Below are 16,090 nucleotides of genomic sequence, written 5' to 3' on the forward strand. Positions count from 1 at the left end.
AGACAAATAAAATCGGTACTTATAACTTATTTTCCTCAAGGCAGGTTTGCTGTTTAAACCATCATTGCACATAATTAGAGTATCAAGATTCAGAAGAAGGAGGGAAAAAGACCTTTACCTCCTTGTTCTTCAGCTGGAGCCAACACATAAAGCCAAATTACTTTCTCACTTACACATGGGCAGTTGCTCTGAAAACAATTTGGTGTTATGGATGTAGGGGTGAAGGAGTTTGGCACAACAGTTTGTGACTGTGATATTGAAAAAGGCTTTGAAATATTTTAGAGCCACGTAGCAGAATCATTAATTTTTACAGAGAAATTGAATTAATTCTCTCATACACAAAATCTACTGTAGCCTTTAGATGGTACTTCAAGTTCAGGACCAATTTTGTAGGGTTTATATGGTCCTGGACAAATGATAGCAGGGAAAAGGCCATCAGGACTTGAGGTATTACAATACATTTTTTTTTTACAAAATATTTGCCATCCGTAGTGCATTGTAGGATTTCTCATGAGTAACAGATACATGTGTCTACTAGGTCATCACTTATTTCAGCATTTAACTAAATTAAAGTACAAACTATTTTAGAATGCCTTTTGTCTGTATTTGTTACAGTCCATGGTATCAGGAATTCATAGGATCTCGCTGAACAGGGATGCACTGTAAATCTTAGCTTGCAATCTCTGCTCAAAAAAGGTGAAATGAATTGCAATGTTACAAGTCTGCAGTGCTTCACAAAATACAGGTGAAATTAGATGTGAATGAATCAAACATTGACATGAATTATTTAATTTTCAAAGTTTTTGTTGCACAAATAGGCTGTGTGAATGTGTGCTGTGCAATAATATATGCAGATATACTGGCACTTCCTAGCTCAAGAAATGTGCAACAAGTGAGGGGGAAAGTAAGACTTCTCTAGCAAGCACTAACTAAAGCAGTTTAAATATTTGAAAAGATGTCATGATTATATTCTTCAAAGATATGGTGAGAAAACACTCACTGCATTTGTGATATTTCCTTCTTCTGGAAGTGACTATGTAAGACTCTCCTTGTTGCACTCTGCAGGACTCTGCAAAATACCCACTGATCATAAGCGAAAACCATGACATCTTCAGGATTTGTTTTTAAAAGGATACAGTCTTTCAGCGGCGGAGATAATTTAGAAATGTTTCTCTTGCAAAGCTCTTAGACTGGGTGCAAGCATCCAAGCGTGGTCACTGGGGAACTACAGAGGTGGTGTCTGTGAAGACAGACCAGGGGCTGCCCAATGCCAGACACAGCTGGATCCAACCAAGGGACACAGATGAGCACAGCAGCCACTATCAAGTGTGGGAAAACATATCTAAAAAGGGTCACAAAACGCCACAGAGTAAAGAGGACTGAGTGAAAACAGAGAGAGGATGAAGAATTCAAAGAAGAAAAAAAGCAGGAGCACCAAGGTCAGAGGAGACTAAAAAGGAGGTACCGAGTAGATCACTACAGCAGATATTCCAATAGGGACTGCAGTTGAGTCCTTTGTGGAGAGTGAGAAGTGTGAGAAGAAAGGAGCAACTGAGAGAACTCTTACGTCCTGATCTTCCCCTGAGCTGCCCATTACTTCACTGAAGAGACTGAGTTTAACCTGTGCTGATAAAAATGTGGGAGGAGATCTGTCTGGAGGGGAGACAAGCTTGGGGAGGGAGGAAAACTGTTTTTTCCCTAAGTGTTGGTACTATTTGTTTCCAAATATCTGAATCCGTGCTTAAATACTTAGATTGTCAATAAATTCACTTAAATTCCCCAAGATTAATCTATTTTTCTCATGAGATCAACTGCTGTGTGAACTCCCTGTCTTTACTTCAGCCCACAATTCATGTTTTTCTTTGGTGTGCGGAACATGAGGGAGAAAGCTGTTGTGAAGGTATTAGCTGAGAGCCACCATTTCTCTCATTTTATAATTCTTTATCATTGTGATTACAGAACAGTTTGTCTCCTTTATAGCTCCCTCTTCCCTAAACCATTTTATTCAGAACCCTAAAGTGGGAAAGAAAAATGGCTGTTGATGGACACTAGTTTTCTAATTGAGGTTCAAAGTGATGTTCATGCTCTCTGAAGGGCTGACAAGCAATACACACCGCCTAACTTACCTTTCAGTTCCGCTTACCAATCCATTTTGTGACATGGAAAATCAAGGTCGAGATGGCACTAATTATTGTGTTCTGGCTGTGGCCAGTTATGATTTTCAAACTTTTACATTCTGTGACTTGTTCACAAAAATCCACAAAACTGTGCATGGTGTTTAATCATTGTATAGTTAATTCTACCCATTTTTTTTTAAAGGCATGTTCCAGTTGAATAAAACTGTACTAGTATGAAAGCAAACCAGTGAGACATCCCAAGTCAGAACTAGAATTTAATAGGAAAATGAAAATAAATGCAACAGCAGAGAAATGCTCACAGAGTAAGGTTACAATCTGACACCCTGTTGGGTCAGAGTGGTGGTAGCAGTCCGATTAAATGTGGGTGCAGTCCTCCTGGAGGATGTGGTTCTGTTGAAGCAGTGATCCTGTAGAAGGGTGTGGTCTTCCTCTGAAGGACCAGTGGTGGTGTAGAAGGCTTCAGTCTTCCTCGGGGAATCAAGTGGATAAGGCACCCTGTGGTGTTCCAAACCTCAGATTATACCCAGGTAGGAATGCTTGGCTCCTCTCCCTAAGCAGGGCATCTCACTATGCTGTGATGTAATTTTATGAGTCATAAAATTCCAGTTTTTGTAGTGAGACTTGATGGCCCATTAGCAGAAGATAGCCCCCAGAGGGAGTTATCAGGGATGAGTCGTGCTATGAGAAAAATAACACTACCCCACCTGGTTTTAACAGTTTACGAAGATGGTGGTAGAATACATACTTCTGGTTACATCTTACATTGTAACCTAAGACAATAACTCTAAAGTTGTTATAGTCCCAGAGGATGGCAGAAGACAGGGAAACACTGCAAGCTATTCTGTGGGAATGGATGGCTAGCTTTCTTTTGAAGGTTTGTAGAAAACAGTCAAAAGTCCTAACCGCTTCAGGTATTCACATCTGGATGAAGGTAGGGCTTAAAGGCATTAAATTGACACAAACTTCCATTAATTTCCATGGAATTTTAGACCCTAAAGAACGTACAGCTTATGATATTCAGGGGCCTGAGGGGCAGAGACTTCTGCTGGCCATATCACTGATGTATCTATGTGGTAATAGTAATATCCTGCATATCAGGATATATTGCTGTATTGCTTTCAGGCCTCAGCTGTCTATTCCGTAAAGCATATTACTACAGGGACATAACTGAGGTAGCTTTGTGAGTCAAGATGAATTATATAGGGTGTAGCCTTCTGAAAACAGGATATATGGAATAGTGACAATATTACATTATTAGACTCATGCTTTTTAAGAGACAACATTTTGTCCTCAGCTACCATGACAAGTGCCTTCTAACATGAATTCATTGGTAGGCACTTCCAAGATGATTAGAGATTGGAGGTCTAGCTTTTTTTGTACAGCTTGAAAATATATATTCAGACCGGAAGTTTTCCTCTATCCTTCTTTATCTCCCCTTCCCCATCTCCCTGTTTCCATCTTGACTCCCCATAGAGTTTTAGAGTTCTAATAACTGAAGAGGTAATTCCTCAAGAAAATATAGTCTATTTCCCTTGTATTTTGCTCCTTTTCTTACTCTTTTTTTAGCTTTTAGCTAGATAGTACTGACCAGCCACCAAAGACTAGAGAGTGACCAGTACGGTCATTTCACTAGAATGTGATACGTGTGGTTTCCTTGCTAGATTGTTACCCTAGAAGTAGCTCTCTATTAGCTCTTAATTCTTTCTGTGTGCTTCACTGAACTGTCATTTGTGGTGTCCTGAATTGTCACAGTAATACTTTTTTGAAGAGGAATTTGCTGATGAAGACTCAATTGTTCATTCAAACAAAATGACTTGCATTTTTTATACATATTTTCCTTTTCAGACAATGTTTATTTTTACCTTCTGACCACAACTGTAAGCCATTCCAAACTGGCCATTCTACAGGGAAAAAAAGAAAATTCTATTAGAGTAGTCTATCATCCATTTCTTGTTTTCATTGTGTTTATTTCCCATTTTCAGTGTTTTGAAAAATTGGTCAGATCATAATGGTTCCATATTGGTCCACACAGAACCATTCTAATTTCCAATTTTCACTTTTCTCAAACGTATTGTGCCATTTGAATTCAAATTTTGCCGAGTTTTTTTTTCTATTGTTGTTTGTTTTGTTAGAATCTCATAGAGAATAAATGCATACAGTGCTGATTCCAGTCTGAAGGAAAGAAAAACCGGAAAAGAAAAAGAAAAAAAAGAAAGAAAGAAAAAAAAAAGTAGCCATATTTAAAGAATTACTCCAAGATAGGAAGGTAATCAGATAGGTTTTAAATGAAAAATAGAAGATTTTAGTGGCCTCAAACTAGGCACTCAAATTATGAGAGAAATGAAGTGAACCTACATAGGCACAGTAAAGTGCTGGGAAAAAGAACTAATTAATTCACTGAATGTAACCACAACAGGACAGTGAGTTTTGTGATGCAGATTCCTTAAATTAGTTTGGATCCCTCATATGTCGCAAGGTGCTCTCTGAATAAGCATCCTGAACAGTCTGAAGTCTGCCGTCTAAAAGTGCAGTGTAAAAGTTTTGTTGGTGCCACTCCTTGTTTCACCAAACATTGAAAACTCCATTATTTCATGGTCACTGTACCTCGCATGGTTTCTGACCATCACACCTCCCAGCAGCCGTTTTCTGCTTGTAAACATCAGGTCAAGAGAGGCACCACCCCTGGTAGGCTCACTCAGCAGCCACGACTCATCTCCACACACTCTAAGAACATCCTAGGCTCCTTCTTCTCCTCTGTGTTGGATTCCCAGCAGACATCTGGCAGGTATCTACTGGTCTGTCTAACTTAATGCAACAGCAGCATGATTTATGCCTAAAAGAGCCTCCTGGCACCCAACAGGCATCCTGGGCTAGACTCACACTGTAAAATATGCAGAAGATTGTAATGAAAGCATGGTCTGACTCATCCCATCGGTGACTTGGAGAGAACACTGTGGGTAGATTGGAACAGCCACAGCATTCAGGAACCTCTTTTGCCTCCAGTTTCTGCCAGTTCAAAGAAAACACCTTCCTTTGTATCCTGCCAACTCTAGCTAGCCACATCAAAGGCTGGAAAGATAATAGGGCATGTCTTGCTGCCCCTTCTTTTCACATACAGGTAAACAGAGTTGTTTAGCTGCTTGTCATATGAAGCAATTGGTGGCCATTTGGACCAAGGGAACATGCTGTCCTCACAACAACAGCTACTGAAACATGCTTATTCCTGAGGACTTTTGTGCCGACCCTAACCCTGAAACATGAATGAGATAAAAACACTTCCAGACATGAAGCTGAGGAGCAAACATAAAATCTTAATTCTATTGCTTGGACAAGGCACAAGGGTGCCTTGTGTATTGATTATGCTGCTATTGATTTCCCACATGAGCTGTAATAATCCAGTTTACAAAATATGTTTTATATTTTCTTCTTTGTTAAATAGTGTTATGTGTTCAATGGGCAAAGAATACAAAAAATTGGTATAGCTTTCCATTCACTTCCCCTATAAAAATCAGCAAGATATGCAAGACACTGCAATTCAATCAGTACAGAGAAACTTGATACCCTCAGTGTAACTTTGCTTGTGGCCACTTTAGTTATCTTAATTCAAATTAGTTTAGGCTTTATAAAGCCTAAACCTACAGCTGGGCATACACACTCTTCTGTAGTAGTCTCTGTTCTGTCATCAAAATTAAAGCTCCACAGTTTAAAACCTAATGATTTGTTCCCTACTAGAATTCATGATGTAATCTATATGCACAAACATTGCATATTGATTTCATATTAAATGCATTCCTGGTTGGCTGGCTTTTCTGCCCCTCCTGACACATTAACTGTGATACTAACATCTGAAAAATATTTTTAAAAATTCAATTGGATATGGTTCCATTATCCAACTTCAAGAAACAAGAGAAGAAGAATGTGATTTCATTTCTGCTATATTACAGTAAAGGCTGGTATCTGTGTTGATATTTTCTGTCAAAAGTCCTGTTCACATGAATCTAAAGAGGGACATGAATCTAAATTTCACAGGTTTTTCCTTCCCCTGAAATCTCATTTTGGATTTTATAATTCTACATGTGCTTCAATTATACTGTTGCCCTTATCCTATATGCAGGGGATGGTTATGGATGCTGTAGCTAATTAACAATCTAAGTGCACAAATGTCTCCTTGAAAACAAGATCTGGCACTAGGCTAAATGAACATTCTGATTGCTCATTAAATGCAGCAGTTTCTCTGCAGGTTGGGTAATACTTTTTTTTTTTCTAATGCACTTTTTTTTTTTTTACCTCCTGTTTCCTTGCCCCTCACCATTTTTGTAAGCAAATTTCCCCCCTATTTCCTCAAGAAGTGCATAAAGAAAGCTTTATTTTTCTTAGCATGTTTTCATACCCTCTGTGCTTCAGCACTTTGCTGCAGTGCAGTGGTCACACAGAGACAAGGACTGTGGACACAGTCTCAGTAACACTGCCCTGGCTCATGGAGAATGCTCACCTGCCATTGCAGGTGACAGGCTGTCCTTGGACAAACAGGTAATAGATGCAGTCTTGCAGTCACTTGTGGGGTAGATGTAGGTTCACTTACTCTTAATCCCCTACTCCTTCCAAATCCAATGAAGCCTTGCCTTAGTGATACACTTTTCAGATGGAACTTACTGCTTTTGCTTCAGGTAAGGTTATTTTAGAGGACTTATGCCTGCAGAGATGTAAATAGGATTACCTGTGGAGGTATTGAGTGCTTGGTGGAAATCATCATAATTCCTTGAGGGGTAATTTCCTTAACCCCTATACAAAGCATTTCTTGGAAGAGTTGCCTGATGAAGAGCCATTGGAAAGCAAGAAGATAAATTTCTTAGCCCAGTTACATCTCAGTCTCTGTTTAGCTTAGGGGATATGACACATCTTTGAGTGCTGGTGTTCCTCATTGAAGCTTGATTTTTAGTTGGCACCCATAGGCACTTTAACAACATGTAGGGCTTTCTAATCCATATTTTTGACTGTAGCTGCATAAAACATATCTGTAATTTAAAGACAGTCTTTATAAATATGAAAGCTTTGAAGATATTGTATGTAAGTTCTATACTATGAACATGACACAAAGAAATCTGCCCCTTTTAAGTTTGTTTCATTTTGCCTCCATGCATAAGAGTGCTTAAGATAAGATTTAAATTGTCTTTAAAGGTCATTTGCAATTTTAAGTGAAAGATGAAATTTATAAACCCCGGATCAAAATTAATTTTTGCATAATCCAAAGGTTGGTACAGATTACTAGAAACTAATGTAGCATTCTTATTTTTATATAATGACAATTTAGGCAGAGATATCTTAAATTAACATCTTTATAATTCATACTTTAATATTTTTGTGGTAAACTCATATACCAATAGTGGTATTGAGAACATAATAATATACTAAGTTTTTCTTGGAAAACAGAAATAATATTGTAAAGTAGAATTCTAAGTCTATTTATTAATTAGTGATAGTTTATTGCTGGTGTTGACATTTAAAAACATGCTCCAATTTTTGCTCTCCTGATCCAAGGGATTAGGCTGCTTTCATTTATTGGGATTGAATACCACCGTTTTTTTGTGAACTTTACAAGCTATCACATATTTTATGAAGACAAAATCCAATCAAGTACTGGTGAAATTAGAAAATTCTGTGAATTCAATTTCTTTGAATTAATTCTACAAAACTGGCTTAATATCAAACTCTCCTTAATTAAAATCTAGATACAGTAGATTTAGATTTAGTAGACTACTGATATATTCAGTAGATATAGTCATTCTTTTGTTTCCCCTTTTTTACACCTGCTGTGGTTTAACCCCAGCTGGCAACTAAATCTCACAGAGCCACTGGCTCACTCCCCCACAGAGGGATGGAGTAGAAGGTTAAGAGAGTAAAAATGGGAAAAGTTGTGGATTGAGATACCAACAGTTTAATAGGGAAAGCAAAAGCCATGCATAAAAAAAAGAGTATCAATCAGCAGTTCCCATGGGCAGGCAGGTATTCAGTCACCTCCAGGAGAGCAGGGTCTTTCTGCACGACTGAGAGATGGTGCTTCAAAAGAAAGGGTGTAAAAGTAGTCCAAGCAGGGAGCCTTAAGCCAAAGCTTGAGCAAAAATAGGTTGGAGTTAGAACTGAGATTAGTTTGTTGAAGTCTAAGCTGAAGTCTAAGTTTAAGTTGAAGTCAGAGTATAAAGGAGTTGAACTCGGGTATTATTCTCACAGTACAGCATTATATACTTGTTATAGCTCAAATAGGCCACAGCCCTAAACAGTCACATCTTCAAGCACGAATTTTCCCACAGACAACTACAGATAGCCTATGGTTCAAATTATTTGTCAGCTTTTACAAAACTACATTGTTTCAAAGACCTTGATAGTTAAATCTGCAGTTCTTTTCCCAGGTTTTTTTTTCATATCTGTAGTCGCTTACACCACAGTTTATATTTTGCTAAGGCTGGGATATCTGTGTTTTCTGTCTCTCAAGTGTTCTCCCTTAGGGCCCCATCACACTCGGAGGTTACCCAGGAATACAAACACCACCGCTCTGAAAGTTCACCGCAGCTTTATATACTGGGATGAGGCTACGTGGTGTGGGATATCCCTTTGGGCAGTTGGGATCAGCTGTCCTGGCTGTGTCCCCTCCTGACTGCTTGTGCATCTCCAGTGGTGGTGGGGTGAGGACCAGAAAGGGCCTTGATGCTGTGCAAGCCCTGCTCAGCAGGGGCTAAAACAGCCCTGAATTATAAACAGTTTCCAGAACACAAATCCAAACACAGCCCCATAAAAGCTACCATGAAGAAAATTACCTCTATCCCAAATACCACCAGCACACCGCCATATTTCTGATTTTCAGTCACTGGGAGATGGGCTGGTATCAGATTAGCATTACATTGAAAAGGGGGAGATTTCTAGTAATTACACTTTCCCTTTTTCTTTTAGAAATGAGTAATTAAAATCATGACCAAAATGAAAAAGTCTGTCATCTATGTGTATCACTTCTTTAATGGCAAAATCTGAGTAAGACTCTAATCAGAACTTGTCTAAATTTATTTTTGGTCTCTTTTGTTAGAATTCTTGCACATCTGGAGGGATAGATGTTACAGAAATATTTAACCATTCAACCTTCACTTTGGCCAGTATATTTAAATTTATTTAAATTCTTAAAGCACAGAAGCAAGTAGTTCAGTTTTCACACAAACAATTTGCTAGTTCTTACTTTAAAAAATGTTATAATTCATTTACTTTTTATTGTCTACACTGACTCCATTGTTAGTCAGACCAAAGGTGGGAACTTGATACTCTCTGCAGGAAAAAATATAAGTACATATTATGCTTGTAGTAGACCACAGAAGAAAAGGTTATATTGGTCAAACAACACCAAGCACATTTTTCCCTTGAGAAATTCCCTTGAGAGTGGGTACTATCTTTTGATCTCCCTTTACTTCTATTTAAAACAATTGCACTCTGGAAGCAATTCTATAGCTACATCTGTGCATACACATTTATATATATATATACACACATTTATATATATATATATGTATATACATATATATATATATATCTTTATGAGAAAGTTTTGAATAACAGGAATAACAAAGGAAGATGACACCTTAGATATTTTATTTCTAAGACTAATGTAAAGTGCTAATATTTCTAGGTTCAAAAGTGCATTTTATTTACAGTCTGATTAGACAACACACCATCAGTTTCTGTTTATATGAATTATAGAGGAGGTAGTGATGTATATTGCTATAAATGCTTTTATTTACATCAAAATATGTATGGAAACAGAAAATATGTCAGAGTGCTTCCATAACAGCAGTGCATTTGCCTATAAACTGACCAGTTTTACCTAGAGAAGAATAAATTCAGCATCTGGGATGAAATCCTCTTCAGGTATAACATGACAATATAATTATTTTCAGAGGACATCTTAACAGGCCTATCTAATATTACTTTCTGTCTCCCATATACTAGAAATTTTTTAATCTGTTGAAGAATAAATATGAAAGATTATTGATTCTATCAAAATAACTGCAGCATAAATTAGTTTCTTTGGATTTATACAGAACCATCACTTAAAACTTAATTTCAGAGAATTATGTAAAATTAATCTTATTTTGTTACAAGTACATTTTAAAGCAAAGATTTGTACCACATGGAGTACACAACCTGAGACCTGATAGACATGGTAAAACTGCAGTGATTTGATTCTTACTGAACCTGCAAGTTGTCTGCAGTCTAATAGGAAATCTTACATCTTTGTCTAATTTTTTATGATTCTGTGAGTGACGTAGTTTCAAGTCACTTCTTTTAAAATTATAATAGTTTTTCCAATCAGGCATTTTCACCAATGTAGAACTCTAATTTTCTTTTTATTTCTTAGTTATAATTTAAAAACTTGACTGTCAACAGATTTATTCAACAAGTTACTAGTATAAGACATACTTTCAAATCTATCAAGGCTATTGGCGTCATAACAAGATTTTTGCAAATAAAAATTGCATATTATCTTGGTGTTTAACAAGTTAGTCACTAAGGCTTTTTCTCATTGAAAATACCTTAATATTCTTGACAATTCTTGTCACAGTTCTTATGAAATATTTATTAATTAGTTGCTGGATGGTTTCAGACCAGTTAAATACAAGTAGTATTATAATTTGGAACAAGATTTTCAATCTTAAAATCTTAAGATCTTAATCTTAAGAGTAAAAGATCTCTTAAGAATAAAACTGATGTCTATTAGATTCATCAGGGATTTACCACATGTAATCAAAATTAAGTATAATATAAAATATTTACATAAGATGCATCTGTAAACTTCAGGAAATTTTACCCTGTGTCCTAGCATAAGTAGCAACTTTGAAAATTGATTAACAATTACAGAAGTTGTGGCATCAGTGCCCAAATGAAGGCATTTGTAACTTTTTCTCTTAAGCTAAACATATTTAGTCCACTGATGCTCATCATAAATTCCAGGTTTAGTCCTTTTTTTTTTCTCAGTATCAAATATAAGAGCAATATCAATTCCTAAATTCTATATGAATTTGACAAAGCAAAACATCTTCTGTAATTGTTGTGCTAAGGGCAAATATTCACATACCATGGCTCCCAAATCTCGCTGTATTCCAGAACAGAGTGTGCCACCCTACACACCCTGTAAACCTAGAGAAAGATGGAACATATGTCTGTATGTTTGTTCTACTGATGATCTAACTACGAGTCAATTTACAGCAGTGTTAGACCTTAAACAGCAGAAATTGATCCTGAAAACGTAAATCAGTCACTCTGATTGTTCATGTTTACTGTCACAAAGTAAAGCTTCAACTTCTGTCCTCTCTTGGAATATGTTTGGGAGGGATTTTATTAGTTATTAATAAAAGCTTTTGTTAAGAGAAAAACCGTAACATTCCTGCACTTCCAAATAACAGACATAAGGTGAAATTGATGGCTAAATATGACTGAAGAGGAAATACACAGTATGGTTTCATACCAGACACTGACTGCAAATCTCAAATTAGGAACAGCTTTCTTTTTTAGCCAGTTGGGAGAAACAGCTTTCATTAAAGATTCATCTAACTTATTTAAGAAATTAACTGCATCATGGAGTTTCTTATTTCCCTGTATTTCCCACATTCCGCTTCAAAATTATTGTAGATGTCAGCAAGTGTATCTGTACAAACAATGCAATGCTCTTCCATTTATTGGTGTATGTTATATTGCTTTTATTTCAGGAATATGTGGAAGCTACAATTTTTTTGGCTGTATGTAGGACTAGGGACATTCATGTCTGAAATATTAGACAGAAATTTCCATGTCAAAAGTAACTTTTTGGCACTTTAGTTACCTTTGAATGTAATCATACACAGAAACAGATTGACTTTACAACAAACTTTTTAAATCCTGGTGGATTTATTATATAATAATTTACCTGTAGTAGTTTAAATTTCAAATCAATCTCAGTTTTGTTTTTTTTTTAAGAAATATGTGGTGTGTTGAAAGTTACTTTTCTCCTCGAGAACTATTTATTTTTCATGAGATGCTATTTTTGTATGAAAAAGCCATAAGAAATTACTGACTATTGTAATCTGAATTTTTCTCACATTAGTAAGAAAAGGATTCCTACATTACAGTGTCCAATGCAATGTTTTTATTTTGACAGTGAACTGGAAACATCCTCTTTATTAAAAATCCCATTTGACTCTTACAATTATATTGTACACAGTTTTTGAAGAAGCCAGGTTACCACAGAAAAGGGGTAGCATTAATGATGTGAATTGATATATTTGAATGAAACAGGCAGGATTCAAGCTCTTATTCAGGATTCAAGCAGAAACAGAAGGCCTTTTTTTTTTTCCACAGCTGGAAGACTAATGTTCAAAAAATATTCCACAGCTTTCAATTTCATAGTTTTTAGTTTTGAGGTGAGATAAACAATTTAAATTATATGCTTCTTTTGCAAGGGTTTTTTCACATCTCCTTCCAGACTCTAACAGGTTAAAGAAGGGTAATTTGGTTGGAAAACATAACATTTCCCAGTGACTGGTCCTACCACAGTTCTCTGAATGAATATGTTTGTTACATTTGGTACATTTAGTGTCATCCACCTAAAAACCTGTGGATCTTGGGACAAAATGTACTACCTTGGGCTGTGTGCACGTGGAGAAACTGGGGTTAAGACAGTACTTTGAGAAGGGTTTACTAACAGCAGAAATGGTTTTGAACTTGCAGGTTGCATTTTTTCTATTAGGGTGTTCAGCTGCTGTTTGTAGTTCTGCTTAAATTTAAGTATTCATTTTTTAGATGATTTTTTTAAAAAATGTGTTCATCTAGTGTACTTTGTGATTATTTGTGGAAGATTTTACTTTCTTTTCTTGAATGCTGATCACTATACTATTACTAATATAATTACCTAAATTTTAAATAGAAGGATTCTAGTAGCATTTTTCATTTTCATCATTATGTATTATGGACCAGAATTTTATTAAACCAAAGAATCTGTGTCTCATAGCAAGTTCTGAGTTTTGTTTAATTAAGATAAATGCTGGCAGTCCTGAATAATAATGAAAAGGTGAAATTTCTTAGAAAAAGACAAGCTTAGAAGAAAAAAAATCCCCTACAGATTTTTTCAAAATTGTGCACTTCTTTAAAAAATTGACTAGGAGCTTATTTCCTAAATTAAGTGCTTTCAATTTAATTCTGTGTTTGACAAATCTCATATATTCTTGAGCAACATTCTAATTGTGTTGATCTCGCACTGCATATTAAACATTCTTATCTCCAATAATAGTGATTTTGATCTAGACATGCATGTAGCATGATAGTGGTAGTCAAAATTTAAGCTATCAGTGGTTGCATCAAATCTCAGGTATTCTCTGGTAGCAACACAAATCCAAATGAATGTTTATTACAGCGGTTTTAATTCTGGATTTTCCATATATTGCTGCCTATTAGGCCTATCCAAAGGCTCTGATCCTCATTTAATGCACCACTTTCTGGATCTGTGATTTTTTTAAAATATCTTTTTCTGTGTTTTTTGTTTTGGTTTTTTTTTTCATTCTCTGTAACACATAAACACACACCAGCAACAGAACTGTGCTTACCACAGTGAAACCATCTCCATAAACAGCAGTGGTGTCTGTGGAACTGAAGGAAGAACAAGGTGTGGGGATTTCAACTCTGAACATTAATATGTAATTTTGCCTGCTTCCTTGTGTTGCCATCCATTTCCTTCTGCACTACTGATGATAATGGTAATGACAACAAGGATTTACTGTCAGCCATTTGTATGGCCCTTATCTGTAACCCAGTTCATTTCAAGAATCACTTTAGAACATTTGGGAACACCAGCTTTTAGGTTTTAATCTTGAAAATATTTTTGTTTGTGCTTGGCTAGATTCACTTGTAATCTCATTGCAGTTACTGGCGCTACTCATGCAAACACAAAATTTTGAGTGTTGCATTGCCTCCAGGAAGACTATAGGTCTCTAGGAGGGGTTCTCTCTTTATGCCAGTTTTCTGTCTTTCTCAAATAACTTTTTCCAACAGTTTTACATCATTTATTACATGATAAAATGAGTAGAATCTAACTCCTCGGCCAGATATTCAGACATAGTTCCACTGATTTCAGAATCAATTTAGGATACCTGTGGTTATCATTACGTACACTTTCTGTGTCCAAGACTAGGAGTTATATATTTATTTTTCACCTCTTACTTGTGAACAGAAAATGATCCATATGGCTCATCTTAAATGACCAGCCCAATCTATTTAGCTCCTGGTTGTTCTATAACTTCACGAAATACATGCATCAGTTACGACTTGTTAAGAGTATTGAGAACTCTCTTCATTTTTGCTTGCTGAGCAGAAGTATTCTGTATTTCATCATAATACATCTAGAGAATTTGGAATCCCAAAGTGACATCTGCAATTTTTCCTACATCTAGTTTCAACTCAAGTTGCAACTCTCCCGTTCTTTTTTCTAGCTTCACAAAACATTTTCTTTGCCAAAATAAGACTTTTAAAATTGTTCTGTGTTTTCACTCCTACTAATGGGTTAAGACCATACTTTATAGTGCTAATAAAAACACAGCTGCTTCAATTTTACATGTCTGGACACTTTATATAGGGGAAGAAACTTAAATAAAGATGAATTGAAAGAAAGTGGAAATTAAGTTTAATTACCAACACCAGAACAAACCACTTAAAGAATTACAGCACTTCAGTATAGATTTTGTGAACACTGCAGACAATAGGAATTTTTCCACTGACTTTAACAACACTTGGATTTGGTCCCTGAAAGTCAATTACTTGTGTAGCAGAAGGAGAACCAAGGCAAGGGCAAGCTTACTTCCCTGATCAAGAGTGCCTGTGAGCATTAGAATACTTTTGTTATATATTTGTTCACCCTTAGGGACATGCATAAGCTTATTTTCCTTTTTTTGGCACCATAAGTACTTTTAGTTAAGGTTCAGAATCAGTGAAGACATGATGAAATACCTAGAAAAATATACCTTCTGCACTTTTTCCAGCACAGCCCATCTAAACGCTGCCCTGAGGGATGGAAAAGGGTAACCATAACTTATTTTAAACAAATAGGCTTTAAACCAGATAGCTTAGCAACTGGATAGTAATACAACTTTGGAAAACTGACAGCTAGCAGAAAAGGCAAAACATACTGTGAAAACTGGCTAAACACCTGGATGTCCCTTCCACCCTGGATTTCCTGTGCTTTTAGTGGCCCTACAAAGTGGACACACTTGCTGGGTTGCTGATTGAGGCAATGGGACCCACAGACCAGAGAGGAACTGAAGAGATCATTACCAGGCTTAGATTTTGGAGCATTTTAGTCTTTCCAAAACTTCCCTTCTGATCAATGGTGAAAAGTGAATACTTGGCCTCAGTTTTTAAAATTCTGGGGAAGTTGCTACAAGCAGATGGCAAGCAGCTTCTGCTGCCTTTTTTTTTTTTTTTTTCCCCACGTCCTCCCTAGGGCAGAGGGAGCATTGTTGAAATACATTTGAGCATTTCTACTTGAAATTATGTGGTAAAATGTTCTTTTTTTGGAAGACTTATTTGCCTCTAATAGCATTTATAATAGCAGCTTCAGGAAAGGCTGAGGAGAGAGGGAACACCTTCCAGTTGTTGAAACACTGCCAATTCTTTCTAAATCCATAACTTTGTCTCTATGAAATGTCAGTCATGATGTTCTATGGAAGAACATTAAAATGCATTTTTGATTAATTGGTGCACAAATTATTTCCCATTTGATCTGTAGGAATTAAATTTAATTCTAATGCACTTTCAGTGACTCTGGGACTGTTATATGAATTCAGAATGAATTTAGCCTTTATGTTTTAATTTGCTCAGCCACCTTATCTAAATAGAATATTCCAAGGTTTGGAACAGCTGAAATACTGCTAGCAATTCTTAAGTCAAATTTA

This window comes from Prinia subflava, chromosome 1 (assembly GCF_021018805.1).
Source record: "Prinia subflava isolate CZ2003 ecotype Zambia chromosome 1, Cam_Psub_1.2, whole genome shotgun sequence".
Lineage (NCBI taxonomy): Eukaryota > Metazoa > Chordata > Aves > Passeriformes > Cisticolidae > Prinia > Prinia subflava.